Genomic DNA, 20,475 nt, shown 5'->3' on the forward strand with positions numbered 1-20,475 from the left:
GTGAAAAAGTAATTGCCCCTGAACCTAACTGGTTGGGCCTCCCTTAGCAGCAATAACTGCAATCAAGTGTTTGCGATAACTTGCTACGAGTCTTTTTCAGCGCTATGGAGGAATTTTGGCCCACTCATCTTTGCAGAATTGTTGTAATTCAGCTTTATTTGAGGGTTTTCTAGTATGAACCGCCTTTTTAAGGTCATGCCATAGCTTCTTAATAGGATTCAGGTCAGGACTTTGACTAGGCCACTACAAAGTCTTCATTTTTGTCATGACTCCCATCCTTCACCCTCCTCTGCCTCCTCATTTAACCTTCATTCAGCTCACCTGGTCCCTTCACCAAGCCCTGTTTCCCCTAGCAACCACAATCAACTCCATTCTTCTCACCTGTTCCTGACATCAGCTTCATCCACTTCACCTGCTCCTGACTCCTCAGCTCATCTCACACACCTGCTTCCCCTGCTATAAAAGTACCATCCAGCTATCCAGTCTCTGCCAGATTATTACAGCCCTGCCAGTAAATTCTCCAGCACTCCAACTTCTGCCTGCACCATAGATCCTGACCTCGTTTCTGTTCCTTGACCTACCCAAGTGCCTGCTCCCTGCCTGGATTATTTTCTCTGCCTCTGACTACCTGGATTCTCGACCTCAGATAATTCTCTGGATTCTGCCTCCTGCCTCATTGTAGCATTCACTGTAGCATTCACGGATCTATCTGGTTTTGACCCTCGCCTCCTCTCCGACTGTCTCCAGCCTCACCATCCTCTGGTAACTCTACAAAAATAAAAGACTTTTTTATATACTTTAACTATGTTTGGCATCATTATGGGTCTTCTGAGTTCGGTTCGTGACCATTTTGTTGTTCTTCAGCCATTCAGAGGTGGATTTGCTGGTTTGTTTTGGGTCATTGTCCTGCTGCAACACCCAAGATCGCTTCAGCTTTAGTTGACGAACAGATGGCCGGACATTCTCCTTCAGGATGTTTTGGTAGACAGTAGAATTCATGGTTCCATTTATCACAGCAAGCCTTCCAGTTCCTGAAGCAGCAAAACAACCCCAGATCATCATACAACTTCCACCATATTTTACTGTTGGTATGATGTTCTTTGTCTGAAATGCTGTTGTAGCGGAATATAATTGGTATATTCTTACACTTTTATTAAGGTCCAGAGAAATCACTGATCCAAACCTGCGCTGGATCATTAATCTTTGGACCGGGCCCTTAGAATCAAAAGAGGTTGTTTTTACTACAGGGAATTTTATTCAAACACCTTGTATTGAATTAGAGACAAGAAGAGAGAGAGAGATGTTTACCCAGGGCCCACTGCAGGGAGGGGCCCTAAGACAGCTTTGAATAAAAATGTTTTGTTGATGATTTTCCTCCCAACTTACTTAATGTCTTAATAAACTTCCCTTTACCTGGATAAAGAGGTTAAGAAACTGAATTTCGCCTTAAAAATAATAACTGAATAATCTCTGAGGCATCCATCACCCCTTAAAAATGTGCAAAGTGGTTTAGTCCACACCAGCGGCCAGGGGCTGCACGGCCGCATGTACAGCTATGAGACATCGCAGATGCCGACAGCCAGAGCTGGAGGCAGGAGAGTCAGTCATGTCTTTTCCCAAGAAAAGGAAATCTGGCTTCCAGAAAAAAGAAAAGAAGGAGAAGGAGAGAAAGTTAATTGAACAGAAGCAAGTATTGACTAGGTTTTTCAAGAAGGAAGGTGATCACAGTTTTAGCTGATATTAGCTAGCTCTCAGAAGATGCATTCATGTTAGGTGTTCAGTATTAAACACCTTTAGTTTCACCATCAAGATCAAATATAAATTAATTAGTGTTATCAGTGAAAACACTAATTAATATATATACATGTATATATATATTAATCAGAATTATTATCGCGGGTGGCCGCCGCCAATTAATTTGCGGACCTTGCAGTAAAAACAGGTTCACTCTGTGTGGATATTTCTGCTCCTTCCCAGTCATGGACCAGGACAAACTTGGTATCGATGGATTCGTGGTAATCTCAGGAATGTTAAGCTGCCACTGTTTTTCGTATAGCATGATGACATTGGTGTTAGAGGATTGTTATTGACTTGGTTAGATATTTTAAGCCTATTTTAAATTTCTTTATAATTGATCTTGAAAACGAACAATCTTATAATTTGGCTGATAATGCAGGGATTATAACATTTAGAGTACATTACATTCACAGAGAGAACCTGGTTTATTTCATGTCATATGTATTTAATATATCAATATATATCAGTATTAGCAAAGCTTAACATCATGAACCACATGAGCTTGACATCTGATATATATATATATATATATATATATATATATATATATATATATATATATATATATATATATATATATATAGAGAGAGAGAGAGAGAGCCATGCCCCGATGTGGGGGCGGGGGTGCGCGGCTAAATAAGTTTGGGAACCACTGATCTACAGGATGCAATTACAGAGCATTTTTGGAGAAGTTTGTATTGGACTGAGGATATTTTGCACACTACCTGTGACTGTTGCTGGGGGTGAACGGGCTTTTAGCAAAACTGAAACTGGTGAAAAATTATTTGAGATCAACAATGTCCCAGGATAGACTGAACAGCCTAGCTCTTCTTTCTATTGAAAGCCAATTAGCGAAAGGATTGGACTTTAAAGATCTCATAAGTGATTTTGCTAACATGAAGACCCGTCAGTGGGCATTTACTGGAAAATAAATTCCAGGATTTTTGTTTGAACACATTGTTGGCAAATAAAAATAATTATATGTGAAGTCTGGGCATTTCACTTTTATTATGCTGGCATTTGTATTTGCTCAATATAGAGGTTAAACTAAGATCATATTTATTATCTTGTCTTATAGCATGACAAAAAATGTATAAGAGAGATATTAAACAATTGAGCATGGGGGCCCACCTAGAAGACTTGTACCTAGGGCCCAGAATTTGGTGCTACGCCCCTGACAATGTGTCATCTGTTAACCTTATGGGGATCAGTATGTCTAGCTCAGTTAGGCCAAAGTCTTGTTATTCATTAAACACATAAATCATAACATTGTGATTTCACAGATCACCTGATTATTATTGACCAACAGTTGTTTTGATTAGCTTTATTAGAAATAAAGTTCTTTGATTAACTAATGAAAAGTGTTCTTCGTCCTTCTTCTGTCTTCTTTGCTGGAATGTAAACATCAGAAGCAAGTGCACGACCGTGGCAATTCATGCACACTGTCACTGTGTCAAACGGCAGCTGTTAAGGGCAGAAATGGCATGTTCATAACGCTACACTGTGTTACTTCTGCGCCAGATGTAACGGGACATTTGTCTTCCAAAAAGTTCAACTTTTGTCTCATCAGTCCACAAGGTATTTTCCCAAAAGTCTTGGCAATCATTGAGATGTTTCTTAGCAAAATTGAGACGAGCCCTAATGTTCTTTTTGCTTAACAGTGGTTTGCGTCTTGGAAATCTGCCATGCAGGCCATTTTTGCCCAGTCTCTTTCTTATGGTGGAGTCGTGAACACTGACCTTAACTGAGGCAAGTGAGGCCTGCAGTTCTTTAGAAGTTGTCCTGGGGTCTTTTGTGACCTCTCGGATGAGTTGTCTCTGCGCTCTTGGGGTAATTTTGGTCGGCCGCCCACTCCTGGGAAGGTTCACCACTGTTCCATGTTGTTGCCATTCGTGGATGATGGCTCTCACTGTGGTTCGCTGGAGTCCCAAAGCTTTAGAAATGGCTTTATAACCTTTACCAGACTGATAGATCTCAGTAACTTATGTTTCATTTGTTCTTGAATTTCTTTGGATCTTGCCATGATGTCTAGCTTTTGAGGTGCTTTTGGTCTACTTCTCTGTGTCAGGCAGCTCATATTTAAGTGATTTCTTGATTGAAACAGGTGTGGCAGTTATCAGGCTTGGGGGTGGCTACAGAAATTGAACTCAGGTGTGAAACACTACAGTTGGGTTATTTTTTAACGGGGGGGGGGGGGGGGGGCAATTACTTTTTCACACAGGGCAATGTAGGTTTGGATTTAGTTCTCTCCCTAAATAATAAAAACCATCATTTCAAAACTACATTTTGTGTTTACGTGTGTTATCTTTGACTAATGGTTAAATGTGTTTGATGATCAGAAACATTTTGTGTGACAAACATGCAAAAGAATAAAATCAGGAAGGGGACAAATAGTTTTTCACACCACTGTACCTTTAATGTCGGGTAGGCATCTGTATTCTGGTGTCGGATCAATATATTGCTCCTGGGTTCATGAAATAGAGTTCACATGAATGAAAATGTTGTAAACCCCTCTTAGGAAAATGAATCAATAGTTTATAAAGTACTCGTTTGGTTCATTTCCCCTCTGTGGCGGGTTCATTGACTATTTCACACACTTCCTTACAAACATGTCAATATGTGGTTGCTGGTGGCTTCTTATATCCTGAAACACAGTCAATACAGGGCACTGAGGTCTACTGATGCAATAATCAATAATGACTACATTATTGTGCCAGTGAAGTGCATCTTGTAATGCAAATCCATTTGCATGTTTCTGTATTTGATGCTGATGCAAACAGCTGTTTATGTTCTATTCAGAGTTGAGAGTTATCAGCGCAGATCAGATGTAATTGGAATCTATTTAGGGAACGTTAGTCCTTTATTACCATGAAGGTGTGTTTGAAAATGAAGGGACAGGCTGATATTTTACCTTTTATTGTAAAGATTTTGTAACACCAGGCACCATAAACTCTTGAAACTCTTGAAAAACCTCAGAAATACCACAAATGTAGTGTTTGTGGGTATCTGGTTAGAAAAGACGATTAAAGCCTCTGAGACCTCCTTCCTTATGGGGTCAGTGCAGTCGTCACAGACTTGGCCTCTTAACTGGCCCTGACAACATGATAACACTCTACAGGTCCTTTGGGCAAAGAGACAGGAGAGGTGGACTTCAGTGACGTAAGAATGGGGGAAAGAAATCATCAGGGTCCTCTGTGAAGTTGGATAATCAACGTCATGCAGAATGTTGACAAATGTGTTGTTTTTGACATTTGCTCTTTTACTCACTTCCTGACTGTACACATGCTGAAGATTCTTTTTCAACAGTGTTTATTAGATTGAACTACTTAGAAAAAACCTCAAGAGTGAATGGGTGTTTTAGATTTAATTTTAAGTCAGTGACAGTTTAGGTCATATATACACGTAGCCATGTTTTTGTAAAATGGTCCCAAAATGAGTTCCTGATTAGGTATGTATTCTGTTCAGGATTTACCAACCATCAAGTACTCATCAAGGAATCATTAAAGAATCACAGGAAAATAAATCTGATGTGGGGTGGGTATGAAGCTTAGGTAATCATTAATCCATCATGGTTCCCTGATTTGTGACTCACTAGTTACTCAGTAGCTAAGCATTATTGTAAAGCTCATTTCATTACAGTTACCAAAGGTTTTCTACAAGGACTCGGTTCTTATTGTTCATGTTGAAGAGCCGTTCAAAAGACCCTAACCCTAACCTTTATTTAACCAGATGAGTGGACTGGGAACTCATTCTCATTTACAACGATGATCTGGCCAAGAGGCCGCAGCAACAGAAAATAGTTAGTTTTACACCAAAGAAAAGCAGATAAGATAAATACATACAAGATCAAAATAAGATAAAACAATTAGAAATAAAGACTGTTCTCATATATAATATGCACAAGCAATCAAAACAGACTTAAAGTAATCTTTAAATATTCAGAAGCACATTGATCAGAAACTATTGATTGTAATGAATTATTGAAGGTAGATAATGGAATGTAGGTAGTGAGCTTTAGTGATTTTTGAGGAAGAAAAAAATAGAAGAAAATATCATTTCTATAGCGCCTCTCAAGATAAAAATCACGAAGGTAAAAATGACGATTTGGGACACCCCAGCGCGTCAGGAGACGATGATCAGGGACACACTGATGACGCACCGTCCCAGAGCGTCGGTATCCGACACCGGTGGTGAGACGGACATTAGAACGACTTGTAAAATACTTAACCTTCCCCTCACCCCAATCCTAACCTTAAAGTCACAGTTACTGACCTTAAGGTTAGGACTGGGATGAGTGGAAGTTTAAATAGTCGAATAATGTCCGTGTGACCGCGGGCGTCAAACACTGATGCCAGCGGAGCAACGTGTCCCTGATCGTCCTCTCCTGATGCGCAGGGGCATCCCGAATTGTCATATATTGACGCTTGGTCACACACGTCATATTTAGACGCTTTGGGTGTGAGAATGTGTTGCATTCAAGGAAGAATTGCATGAACATAAAAGGGTGTCATCCGCATAAAAATATACATGAGAACTGTCAACAGTGTGAACAATGTTATTAAGATTTTGAATAAGGTTGGGCCCAGTATCGACCCTTGAGAAATGCCCATAAATGGAGGTACAGGAGCAGATTGGTAACCCTCTGTTCTCACTGTTTGTGTATGACCCAAGATATATGTCACGGATGCTTGAGAAAGTCCTATATGTTTGAGCTTGCTAAGTAAGATGTTATGGTCTACAGCGTCATGGGCTTTAGCCAATTCAACAAATACAGCCACACAATATTTCTTATTGTCAATGGCACTTATGATGTCATTTAGTACTTTAAGTGTTGCAGACACACATCCATGACCAGTTCTGAAGCTGGACTGCATGGAGGTAATAATACTGCTGGATTCCAGTTAGTGAGTTAGCTGTTTGTTAACTAACTTTTCAATGACTTTAGAGAGGCAAGACAAGATAGAGACGGGCCTTTAACAGCTTAGGTCCACATCACTAACACACATCCATGGATGTGGCATTACTAGGTGGTAGACAGTAACCGTCGTCATTAGTCTGTAGTCTTCTACTAGAGCGGTAATTGAGCTTAAAAAATTAAGTGTGTAAACACAGGTGATGTCTTACATGTGAGGTCAGATTGTTTTTGTTACGGTCAGTGACGGTGTGAAACCTAAAACCCTAGTTATTTACATCCTACAAGCAAATGCTGACGATGGAAAATTAGCAAATCTCCACTTTGGCCAGAGTTTTTGAAAGAATCGTTTTTGATGCCTTTTATCTTCATTTTTGTGCAGCTGACAGGCCAAACTGTGAAAAATCACATGGCATGTGTACATGGTCTCAGATTCTTTTTAACTCCACAGCAAAACATCAAACTGTTTGCAGAGCTTTACAGTCTAACATTAATTCCTCTGTGGTTTACTGACCACCTCACACGAGAGAGGATTTACTCATGCAGTGTTTCTTTGCATGGACACACGGCTGTTCCTTTATCACCATGTAGACAAAAAAGGTAAAGAAGAGAGTTTCTCTTTGTACTTTGAAAGAGAATGAAAAGAAAATGTCACCTCAGGCTTAAAGAAGCTAACAGCTAAAAGTTCACCCTTCATCAGCGTGCGATGTTCCAGTGATGGGAAAGCTATGACCCAGATGGTACATTAGCCTACGGGCTGGTGCACTTACTTTGTTCCCAGACTGAGACAAAGCTAATGTGGCTGAAGCTGTACACTTAACGGAGTAATCCTGAAGGATGTTTTGGCTCATTGACAAGGGGATTGGGATTAAAAAACGAGGTGAAAAACTCTACAGAAACTGTGCTTCTGAGGTTTCTACAGAGCAGGGGAAGTTCAATCCCAAACACGTGCTCAAATGAGGGGAAACTGTTGGCAGATCGTGCAACCGCTGGTACTTAGTGTCACCCCCCCCCCCCACACGCAATCCCTCCCCCCATCCTGTGTTTGTGCTGCTCCTGTTTTCATGACCACTTCAGTGATCCGTTGCCACTGAGAAGTTGTTGGTGTTAACACAGCTGAGGGAAATTACTCAGACTGCTGTTTCTCCTTCTTACCTGGCTCCAGGCTCTCCTCACTTGCAGGAAGTTTTTGTTGGTCACTTTGGATGCAGACCTCTGCAGAAACTTTCTCTTAAACACATAAACACAGCCGGAGTGCAGTAAAGCAGCTGTGGTACCTGCGTCCTGTCACCACAGCCTCTTAAAAGACACGAGACCTGTAACGTTAACGACTTCATCAGCCTGTTCAAGCAGAAAATATTCAGTCGTTCAGATGTTGGTTAGTTTATAGTAAAAGTCCCAGCTCAGAATATCACTTTACCTGGAAGTTAGTTAGCGGGGGTGTCATAAATAACCCTGACTGGCACCTAACAAATGAAGGTGCATAACATTAACAAGCGTGCAATTTACATGAACTTGAGGAAAATATGATAATTTAATTCACCTGAGAACACACTCTGTCACTGCTCAACGTGAGAAATCCCAGCACCTCTCAAACGTTGGTGAGTCTGGATAAAGTTAGTTTTCTCCTAAGAACATGTTTGTGTTCTTTTTTTGTCCCTGTTTTTCTAAGCCTCTAAAGTAAACAATGAGCCTGCAGCAGCTACTCTAAACGTGTGTGTGTGTGTGTACCTGTTTAACTATCCTATATAGGACCAAAACTGGAATATTCACTAATCTTCTGAAGACCGATAAGCCTTATTAGGACCAAAAGCTGGTCCTAATACGGCGGACCCCTTGTTTTAGGGTTAGAGGTGAAGTTTAGAGGTAAGGTGTGAATTAAGTTTTTGTTACAGTTAGGTTTAGAAATGCACTGGTTAGGGTTTGGGTTAGGCATAAATGCAGTCATTTAGATGAATGGAAGTTCTAATATGGATAGAAAAGCAAACTTGTGTGTGTGTGTGTGTGTGCTTATTTTGCTCAAACACAGAGAAAAGTATTTCTTAATGATTTCATCAAATTCATCAGGAGTGATTTCAGATTGTTGTTGTGTTCAAGTGATATTTTTGTAAATCTGATGAATGTTTCAAACACCCGTTGTCAGATCAACAAAGTCAAATCAAAAGTTCATTAAAATGTTCAAACATTAATTGTTCCTTCAGATAGAATGTTGGTAGATGTTTATTTTCCTGAATTTATTGAACATTTACTGAAAAGTGTAACTATTGTTGAAGAAAATTATAGGAAATCTTTGATTAAACTGTTAGGACTCGTCTCACAGCTTTACTTTAGACCAGGGGTCAGCAACCTGTTCCCATCAAAGAGCCATTATTACCCGTTTCCCACAGCAAAGAAAACACTGGGAGCCACAGCAGCCGCGGCGTTGTGGGCGGGGCCTACCCTCAGACAGCAGAGAGCTGCTCACAACAGGTGCCAGCAGCCAGTACCGGTCGCTCGTGTACGTCAAAGTTATCTTTCATAAGACGATAATCAATAAAACGATTTATATAAAGTGGATCCAGAACTTGTAGCCCGTCTCTGCCTACAATATTTTGATATGTTTCACCCTGTTGGTGGTTTTACTGAGCAGATGCCCCTTTTGTCATACGTTTCTTTTTAAAACATGTTTAGACTGTTCAGAATACAAATCCAGGCTCTGTCACATTTGATTGTTGTAATTAAACTTTGTTGGTGGGGAAGGTCAGAAAAGGATCCGATCATTTTGTTTTTCCCTCATTTACAGTGATGGAGATAACGGCGCAGTGCGTCTGGAGCTGGTGTTAATCAAGTTAAATTTTATCTCTTTGCAACAATTTTCACAAGAAAACAGAACAGTTAAAAGCAGGGCTTGCGTTGCGTTGACCGGACAGTTCCCGTATTTGACTATTTATTTTGACGGAGAAAGAATAGAAAGAATTACCCCGACGCATGCAGACGAACTGACATTTTATTCGTTACGCACATCACAGATGTAGCTAAATCACTCAAGAAATGATTCCCATCTGAACATCTGAGATGGACACTGCTAAGCGCAGCTCACTGTCAGCGCGTACGTACGGTCCACAGCGAGCTGAAGATGTGGAGAGGGGCTTGGAGCGCGTTGCAGAACCAGAGCGCATGCAGGAAGATTCCTCCGACTGAAGCGAGATTTGTCACTTAGAAAATGTTCCCTGATTGTGAAACTTTGGCTGAATAGCGCTTGTTCCTGTCTCCAATGTGGCGACACATCCAGGAGCCGTCTGAGGAGAATCCCAGAATCTCACATCCTCTTCAGCTCAGAAAGCGCCCATATGATTACACACAAGCGTGACGCGTCAACCCGGTCTCACAGTAGACCGGGTTGGAACTGGTTTACGCAGACAATCTTTACATTTAGAATTGGCATACAGATGTAAAATTAATGCAGTAAAATATAAAGCTTTTTATTTACATATCCATTCATTATTTTACAAGCACAGAGAGCCGCATCAGATGGATGGAAGAGCCACATGCGGCTCCAGAGCCGCAGGTTGCCGACCCCCACTTTAGGCCTATTGCTCACCAGACTACAACTGAACTAGTTGGAGAAATATAGCCATGAGAAAAATATGAAAACTGAGTTAGTGACAAGACTTTTGCAAATGTTTTATTCTTTTTTGCAAACCTTTGTGCAAAAATGTTATTTTTCCTGGTGCAGTCTAGTCACAGTCAAGTTTTTTTGTTGTCTCCAGTTGGTAACCGTTGTAAGCCAGCCTCTCACTTGAATTTTGTGGCTAAATTGTGAACATCTCTCCCATAGGACTTAAAACAAATATTTGAGAAATTTGCAAATGTAGTTTTTTTAAAATTCCTTTGCAAAGTTTTTGTCCCATCAAACTTAACATGTGTGAAAAACGTCAGCATTGGTGGATCTTTTGTGATGTCAGTGGGAGTGTGTGGCAAGAAACAACATATTTAATAATAATAATATAATTTGGTTGTTTTGCATGTTTGGAGGAGGATTAAGTGAAGCAGATGGATCATTCTTGCTATGTGAATGATAGTTCAGCCCGTGGGAGGCTTGATTAAAGGTTTTATAGGGATTTAGTCCGTAAACGACTGTGAAATACAAAAGATGATAGGAAGCGACCAGACTCTCCGAAGAAAGCCTGGACTCCTGCAGCAACAGACAGTTTGTGAGGCTCATTTAGTTCACGGTAAGTCCTTGTGACTAAGTATTTGTTAGAGAAGAAGGTGGTATTTTAAATCCATGGAGTCGTGTTGTTTTCACATTTTGATTCAGGCGTCTCAAGCCGTGATCATTATAATAATAAATAAAGAAATAAATAAGGACGCAGTTTAATGACGACTTACCCAGCTTTGCAGCTGCATTGAGGACTTATCCGTTTTCTTTGGCCGTCACCCTTAGATGATGTAAACAATTCTGTGACTCTGCTCGTCGAAGCCAACTGCTGCTATTAGCATGAACACAGTTTTCTGTTTTCAGAACAGTTTGGCTCAACTTTCCTTAAAACCAAATAATCGTAGGCCTCCAGACGTTTGAAAGTCTTTAATTTTTCATGAGTGAAGGATCCAGGGCTTTCTGTTGAATTTGAATAAATATCTCCCCAGCAGATGTGTAAAAAAACACTAACGAATCGGACCAACGTTTTCCGTCATCTCAGAGCTCATATGGACTTTTAGTAGCTTTAATTTTGTCTTCAGTACAGAATTTAAGCTTCTCTCTAAATCTCCTCATGTCTTAGATGGTAAAGTGGTGATATATCGGAGATTTAGCCGGTAAACTCTCTTAAACGTTTATGTCACGTATTGATAGCAGGCCATTTTGTGTTCGTTTTTGCCACCCAGCCACTTGTGCATGATTAGCATACAAAGATTAAACAAGATGTACGCAAAGATCCTCCTATATGACTGTTTTCTTAAAGGAGTTACAGAAGCAGATTGGGAACCTATTTGAACTCTTCTTTCTCTGGGAGCGAGCAACCAGGAGAAATGTGACACAACTTTAGAAGGGGTTGTTGAAAAAATGACAAACAGACATAACTAACACACTTTATGACTTAACTGTAACAAGAATGATACCATATGCCTTTTTGGCACAAAAAGCCAAATATAAAACTTACAAAAATGCAACATTTGCCTCGTGGACCCTTGTTGTTATGAATGGTTAAACACATTCAACATGGAGCAAAATAAATAAATAAATATGAAAATAAAACTGGTGGGTCACATATTAACATGACCCTCTCTAACCCTAACCCTCACCAGCTGGGGTGTAAGGTGAAACTGTGCAGCTGTTCCTGAAGTTGGGGTCACCGGAAGCTACACAGGGGGTCTTGAGATGATTTCCAGAAATCTAAATAAAATAGTAAAGCAACTGCTGAAGCTATGATTCTAGTATAATGGTTACAAAAACTCAACTAAATTGTCATAACGCAATAGACGTGAACTTGATCTGAAGCATTTTTCTTTGCTCCCTTTATTATTTAGTTTTTTAGCATGTTTGTGTCGAACCCGGGGTGTTGCATGTCTGCACATTTGGTCTGAAGCTCAAACATTTGAGAACCACTTAAATAGAGTATTAATTAAAAAAAACAATCAAAAGTCCAACCAAACTAAACCAACGCTATGCAATGAAAGTACAGAAATGGAGAAACTTTGAGGCCTTTTGGAAACTCATGAATTTCCCTGGCCCAGTGAGATGCTGACAGAGGAGATTCAGAGAAATCTTCACAGCTGAGGAACGACCAATCTTTTCTGTCTTTTAGGTCAAAATATTAGTTACAAACACAATAGTCCATCAGTCCATCCATCCATCCATCCATTTACCCGCTTATCCACTCAGGGTTGCGGGGAGGGGGGGGGGGGGGGTACACCCTGGACAGGTTGCCAGTCCATCACAGACAAACACAATAGTTTAAATGAGAATTTAACATATTATTAATATTGCTTGATTAATTTAAATATTGAATAGTTTGTTATTGTCTGATTTGAGTGTATTTGATCTGGAAACAAGATAAAAATGCCTCCCCACTGAAACATGTAAAAGCTGCAGATTCATTTGTTTCCATGCTAAGGACAGAATTAGATTGCTCGATTAAACGCGACAATAGGAGGTAACGTTGAAAGTGACAAAATTAAATATGAGTTTTAAAACTTTTTAATGATCTTGGATGCTGCACTCCTCCCACCAAATCTTGGCATAAACACTACACACACACCCGTTTAATCATCTTATTACTGAATAGTGGCATAATCCATTCTCATGCTTTATATAAAATACTGCTACACGTGTGCTTCATTTCTAATCCCAGCCTCCTCTATAGCTCTAGTCAGCGGAGCCCAGGTGGTTGAGTGACAGCAGTGAGCTGGGTTACATCCATCAGTGTGGGTTTGTCGGCACTTCTGTGGGCTATGTTGGTGGTATTGTGGGGGAGCCAGCTGCAGTTAAGGCTTCTATGATGTGGTAGGAGTTGATTCTGGGACTTGATGCCAAGAGCAATCCAGATGTTACTCCCCCAGCTAGTTTGGGAGGAATTCATGTGGTGGGTACGAGGATGGAGGTACATCAGCACAGAGCAGCGTCTAATCTAATTGGGGGAATCTTGTTGTTTAACAGGACCTAAATTCAGTTTGTGAATGTCTTTGGCACAAATGTTGCTGATAGATTGAAAGCCAACGTGCCATTTCTCCATTACTCTGATTGTCTGTTTTGGGGAGCTGGTTGGCAGAGCTGGAGCCTTCTCCACAGCCAAACCTTGAACTCCCAAAAGGGGCGTCTGTCCCACTAGCAGCTCTTGGTGCCCAGCTCCAGACTGTAACTCTATAGCCTCATTGTAATGCTCCATATCCCCCTGGTGACCTCCAGCCCAATTACACAGCTGACCCAGGCTTGATGATATAACCTTGGGCGTCTTTCAGAGTCTGCTGGGGCTCAGGGGTGGACCTCTTGTCTATCATGACATGTCAGCTCTGTGCGTTAACCAGACACTTCCTTGAGTGGTCCCAGTGAGCGTTGGGAATGAAGGGTGGCTCCAATGCAAGGCAAAGCACTTTTCCACATCAAACGTTTTTTATTTTCATTTTTTTGTGGAATGAATACGCGTAATATTACTTTAAACATCTCATCCACCAACAAAACAAAAACAGATGAATAAATAACTATAAAGATAATGCACATATCCCATTCTAACAAGATAAACATGGTTGATCGAACTTGGATGTCATCTTTGCACGCTGCAGTTTCCTAGCATGCCCAGCAGCTGCAGCATATTAATGTGCAGCATGCTTAGTATGCACTATAAACCCTGGAAAGGCAGGCTGTCACTGCTGAAGTGTTCCCTAATGGATGAGGAGTTGATTTACATTTCCAAAGGCACAAAGGAATTTCTGCATATGATTCAGCTGAAGGTAAAGGTTAATGGTTCATCAGGTAAACACGTTGCTGCTTTACGAAAGTTTCAGGCCAGAACCAGTACTTGGGGCTTAGCAAAGCAACTGCAGCTTCTACCTGTGTGTTTTAGTGTCACAGAAGTTTATGCAATTATTATTATTTTTTGCCAGAGTCAGTCGGTTAAACCTATTCATGGCTTTTGTGACTGCTGGTTAGCAGGACAAACATTCATGACTAAGTGTGATGAGACCAAAATGTTTTAAAAGCACAGAAAATATCAATGCAATGCAAGTTAGAATAAAACACAATCCAAAGAGCAACAAAAAAGAGTGGAAAGGTTCTGAATGACCAATAACAAGCAGTGAGATGAGGTTAACTTTATTGTTCATCCTTAACATTTGATTTCTAGGAGTTTCTGGTAAATAAATCTGCTTTTGTCACTTTTGTTGTGTGTTGAAGAGTTTATTGTCCTCACCGATCTCACTCTTAATAACGTTGTGTCATTCAAGTTGTTTAATTTTACTAGGTCATCTGATTTTCGTCTTACTTTCTAGCTTGTGTGTTAGTTTGTCAGATTGTTCTTTAAAGATATGATGACTGCAAATTAAATTATTTTCTCCTCTCATCAACAGCTAAACAGTCATTTAGACCTGACGTTTGCACTTGCTTCAGCTTTTAGCGGACATAATATTAGAGGCAGTGAACCTGTAAAGCAAACCGTTTACTACAAGGGAAAAACACAACATAATTTACCCTTGTACAAGTTTTGAACATAAAATTTCTTCAAAAGTATTCTTTCATTTGGATTTTGTTTGCATTTAGAATATAGCTTCCATTGACAATTTGCATAATTTCCCACAATTAAATCAGCTGTTTATGCAAAAGGTCTATTATCACCAACATTCCATGTATATAATAATAATAATAATAATAATAATAATAATAATAATGATAATAATAATAAATTAGATCAGGTTTCCACCTTCTTTCACCCTCATGCTTATGTTCTCCAACTTCTTTAAAACATCAGTGTTTCAGATGTTTGCTGGGAGTTTGGTGTGGCTCTATGAGCTACATAAACTTTGGTATTGAAGCTTTCAGACACAGTGAATGGTTAGGGTTATTCTTATGGACTTAAAATCAAGAGGTTTTAACCTGATTTTAGCAAAATTCTGATTATTTAGCTTAGTTTAGTTTGAACATAGAAGAAACCATTAGAAAACACATTTAAATAAGGACTATTTTTGAGTAATAACTCCCAGATTTTTCTTAAAGAAATTCTTATTGATGTTTTTTATATTCACACATATAGACTATACTGAGTTTTCTAACCAACAGTACATGAAATCAGAATAGTTCATCTTTGACTTCCCTTTTGAACTTAAGCAATTTTGTAAGTTTTCCATAAAACTCTGTGACATTTTACTTTAACTTCTATCAAATCTGTGCATCTCAGGAGAAACAACGTTTTCTCAGACAAAACAAAAAATGCATTTTCACAAGGAAAAAATGACAAGACAAACTTTTTTCTTAAAATAAGATTTTTAATATTACTTATTATCATAAAGATATATTTACACACTTTACAGAAATAGAAAATAAAAACACAAAGCTACGCATGAAAGGAAAAAATAAAATAAGTACTCCAAGAGCTAAAGCTTATCTTTTATAAATTAGAAACCAAAGGTTCAAATATGTACACAGTATTTCAACCATTTCTGATACACTTGTTTTATTCATTTATTTATTTATTCATGTCATTTATTTTTGCCCAGTTCAACATCGAAACAGAGACAGGGACTGTACATTTGGCCTGGTGAGTAATATGAGCACACACCATGAACAGAAGAGAAGTTTTAGAATTAATACATTGTCGTTCCAATGGTATCTGCTTGAGTAACACTGTTGTGAAGCTATGTGGGAGCTAACAGAATGGATTCCTATGATTGTTTTGAATATGACTTTTCTTGGACGCAGTGGTTACAAAGATGGTGGATGTGTCACAATCGAGGCAGGAAGGGAGTGGTGGTGGTGGTGGTGGTGGGTGGGTGGGGGGTGCGCAGTGCTATTCTGGGTGTTGGAAGTCTCATTTAGAGGCTCATAGATAATGACAGATCGTTGTCATTTCTCGTGAGAGTCGGAATCTAGTTATCCTTTGGATTGCTCAGCTTGTGGAGAAGTGTCTATGGATTGAATATCAGCTACCTGATCCTGCAGACACCCACTCTGAAGGCCAACATGATGCAGTTTGATGGGATTAGAGACTCACAAAGTAAAATTGTGGAATGTGTAGCGTGCCAGCTCTGCTTCCATCTATGCATTCAGTGAATTGTTCGTATGCAAGTATAGAAAACGACAACATAAACTAAAGGGTGCATTTTAAAACCTGCTTCTGTCTTCTCATCTCCACTTGTAACACACATCCATATCCCATCCTTACTTCTTGCATACTCCCTGACAAATGCATCTGAACAAAAACAATTAAGCACAGAAGGGGCAGAACAAATATGATTTTTTTCTTCTAACAGGAAAACATGCTGACAAGTGCATAGAAACATCACTCAGGCCTTGAGATGGTCACAGAGAGGAGGAATTGGAAAGGAGACATTGAGAGGACAGGAATTGTTTCTCCAGTGTGTAAGCCTTTGCTGGAAGAAACCATTAAGGAAAATGGTTTTGCTCCCCGAGCATAATGTATTGGTTTACCGTTTCAGTTTTAGCCTGGACATGCTTGTCCTTCCACACCACCAGGCCCATTAACCTGACGCGTAGGGGAGGGCTGTGAGCTATGATCTACAAGAACAGAACGCCTGAAAGCTTTCACGTGTCCACGACATATTGTGCTGCAGACTACTTTTTCTATTTTGTTACATCCACACAAGATACAGCTTTCCACACTGTATTGATAAAGTAAGCTTTGGACAACCAGCTAGACAAGAATCAGACAAAGATAAAATTGTCACAATACACTGGAAAACCGTTCCATACCGAGAGACTCTTGTTTTTAAGGGTGTGTTTTTCCAGCAGCAAAACGGAATTGCAAAAAAGTGCAGCCTTGCAAACCCCCACAGAGAAATCTTGGAGCAAAGTCACGTCTATTTGTTGGAGCAACCAGGAACTTTGGATTTGTGGGATATTTGGTTTTTAGTTATTTTGGGGGGTTTAACTGATGACCAGAATGAAACTGAAAATAATAAATTGCAGAAACATTGGCTTGCTCGGGTCTCTGAAAGGGCAGCATGGCAGGTGCAGATGGTGAGGATACATTCATGAAGAGCCGTCGCTCGGCTCCCTATAACAGTAACTTCTGAGATGGGTGTAAGGGGGTGGGGTTGGGGGTATTGATTCGAGCCCCTTTACCACAACCCAGTCTGCTTTTTAGCATCCTGCAGCTTTGAACTTTCATTCCTGGCTCAAATTTTCCTATCATCTTCTCCAATAAGACGTCCTGAGCAGAAGCTGTCTCACTCTCATGGAGCAATAATGGAATCTACATGTCTGTCTGTGAGGGTATGAAAAAATAATGCTAGAACTGAAATTATTACACTTCACAGTGCCCTAGGATTTAATGCATTTTTAATCAAGGTGAGCCTAGCTGGGTGGATTACCGCTGTGATTTTAGACGCTCTCTCAATAAAATCTTCTCTGGCTGGGACTGAGAAGATTCTGCTTTTTATTAGAACGTTTGCATGAGACATGGTGAGAGGGGAAAAAGAAAAGTTATTAGTTACCTGATAATTATGCGGTTTGATTGCAATCTAGAGGGCTGAAGTGTATTTTTTGGTACAAAAAATGATGTTGGCCTGGAATATACTTGCTTTTTAACCTTGCATTGATGCAGGCAGCAGGCTGTGTCTTTGTTCACATTTGCTGCTGCATAGCATGTAGCACTGGAGGATTCCACTAGGGGGCACACTAGAAAACTCTGATCGGATAGAGAACTGGGTTTGTAGGATACAAACAAAATACAATCAATAGAAGAAATCAGTGAATGGTTAATTTAGAGATTGGGGCAGAAAAAAAAGGGCACTAGCGGTATTGTAGATGGTGTGAAAGACATCTAAACCAGAGATGATGGCTAAGTGTGTCTGGTTTTGTCAACTCCACCTATTGGTTACTCGTATATTGCAGCGTTTGAATGTGTCACGTTAATTTTGAAGGACACGCACAAACAACGCTTGAAATCAACACAGGTTACACGTCACAGCCATTTTAAACATGCATACGCGTCGTTAAACTGCAAGTATATTCCGTTTCCACTATCACAACTTATGGATAATTTTACTGAAAGCATCACTTTCTGAATCATTTTAAGATTTGTCAGAGTACTTGAACTGGCCAGGTAGAGTTGCTGGGTGGTACTTGTGGTCAGATCCTGCTGATTGGTTATAAATCAGTAGGAAATGACATCAGCAGGCATTGTCAAAATAACTGGCATTTGTAAAATTGGAAGAGTTGCTGGTGATGCAGGTTCGAAGAAAAAGAAAATAACTTTTAAAAAATCACCGTTTCTAAACTCCCAACACCAAAAGAATTACGGCAGACATCCCCTCACGACACTTTAATTCACTTTACGGTCTCCTACAGAGCTCTGTAAAAATGACGCTTTGTCTGATAGTTGAATGTTGCTTTTTACATCACACAGTTGGCATACTTTGACAGAATAAAATGTCCGTGGAAGCCTTTTCAGTGATGTCACTTACTCCTAAAACGGTAGTGAAATGCTGATGTCTTAACTGAAGTCATGAAAGGGCTAATTTTGTATGTAGATAATGGCAGAGAGGACCAAGCCAGTAGAATTCCCACAGTGGAAACACGGTTATTAAGGAAAGGGCTGTCCTGCATGCCGACAACACCCAAAAAACTGTATGTAATGTGTCCTAATATGTGACAAGGTTACAATCTGAATCAGCAGGAGTTTGGAAATCGAAAAGGGGGAAGGGTATGGTTTTGGTCTAAGCCAACTTAACAATGAGCTCAGACTAAGTGGCCCCAGCCAACCTTAGGGAGATCCATCTGAGAAAGATTAACTGTAGGATTTAATGAGCGAACTGATCAAAGCCACGACCACCTGTGCTGTGGAAAGGCAGATTACAAAGGCAACTGTATCCAAAAAAACATGAGCAGAAACGACTAACTCGCAAAAGAAAATTACAAATAAACTGGTGGGATTAAAGATTCAGTATATGAAAATATGCTCATATAAGTTTGTATGTCTGTGTTGAATAAATGCACAAAATAGACTGATCTAGTACAAGCCTCTATCACAGCACCCTGAGAAAAAGGAAATAAAACTATAACACAGAAATGAATATAAACAGTAATATATTCCAGTATGAGGGAAAGGCATAGCATTTATTTTTTCTGTGATAAATATTGTCCAAAAGGTCAAACTTGCCATATACTAGAATATTAGAACAGCCAGAGCACTAGTGTAGGCTGATCATGGCGGCATTTTAACAACTGAGCTGACGTTTAGCTTTAAGAATGGCTCTCTCAAAGTGTTTTCCTCGCTAACATTGTCCAACTCATATGTTTGCAGAAATTTAAAATGCATAATGTATATCAGTGTATCTAGACTTTAAAGAAGAGGTAATGTGTTTCTCTCTGACCTTTCATTCTTCCGTTCCTGGCAGCATTGTGGAGAACGTTATTATTTGGCACTTCATTAAAAGGCGAGGCCGTCTGTCGAAAGAGCAAACTGCCACTGCCAGTTAACAGTCGTGTAGAGCAGCTGCGCAGGGCAGCGGCGCGGTGAGAAAGGCTGGGGATCGGGGACGGGATTGCCATTTGGGGGTTAAAGGACTCCTTCAAGGTGGGACATGTTACAGTAACCTTGTCAGTGAAACCCCCCTTCCCCGAGGTGTTTTAAAGAGCTGAGAAACACCAAACATAGCTTTGGATTGAACAACGTCCTAAGCGAGGGAATCATTCTGTCACTTAAATAAAAAGTTTTGACAAGATGTGCTCTCTTTTCAGTACAACTTTACTTTGCATGTAGACGTCCTGACATTTAGAGGGACAAAGCACCATTAATAACAATAATTAAGTGATGAGTTATGATCTGAGGTGATGCCTCCTCCTGTTCTGTTTGACCATTTGTTCCTTTTGCAGAGCATCACAACAGAACATTGTTTACGTCCTAATTTAGAACTGACTCTGCCCTTCTGTAAGATCAGCACCCTCGCCTGCTAAAGGTGCTACACAGCAATGAAAGTCAGTGGCTGATGTAACCTGGGATCTGAGACATGCAAACACCACATCCTGGAGAAGAGACAGATGCTTTAAGACTCAGATTGTTTTAACTGGGCTCCCTCTCCACCACATGTCATGCAAAGAGTGTAGGACACTCAGA

The sequence above is a fragment of the Nothobranchius furzeri genome, chromosome 1, assembly GCF_043380555.1.
Source record: "Nothobranchius furzeri strain GRZ-AD chromosome 1, NfurGRZ-RIMD1, whole genome shotgun sequence".
Taxonomy (NCBI): domain Eukaryota; kingdom Metazoa; phylum Chordata; class Actinopteri; order Cyprinodontiformes; family Nothobranchiidae; genus Nothobranchius; species Nothobranchius furzeri.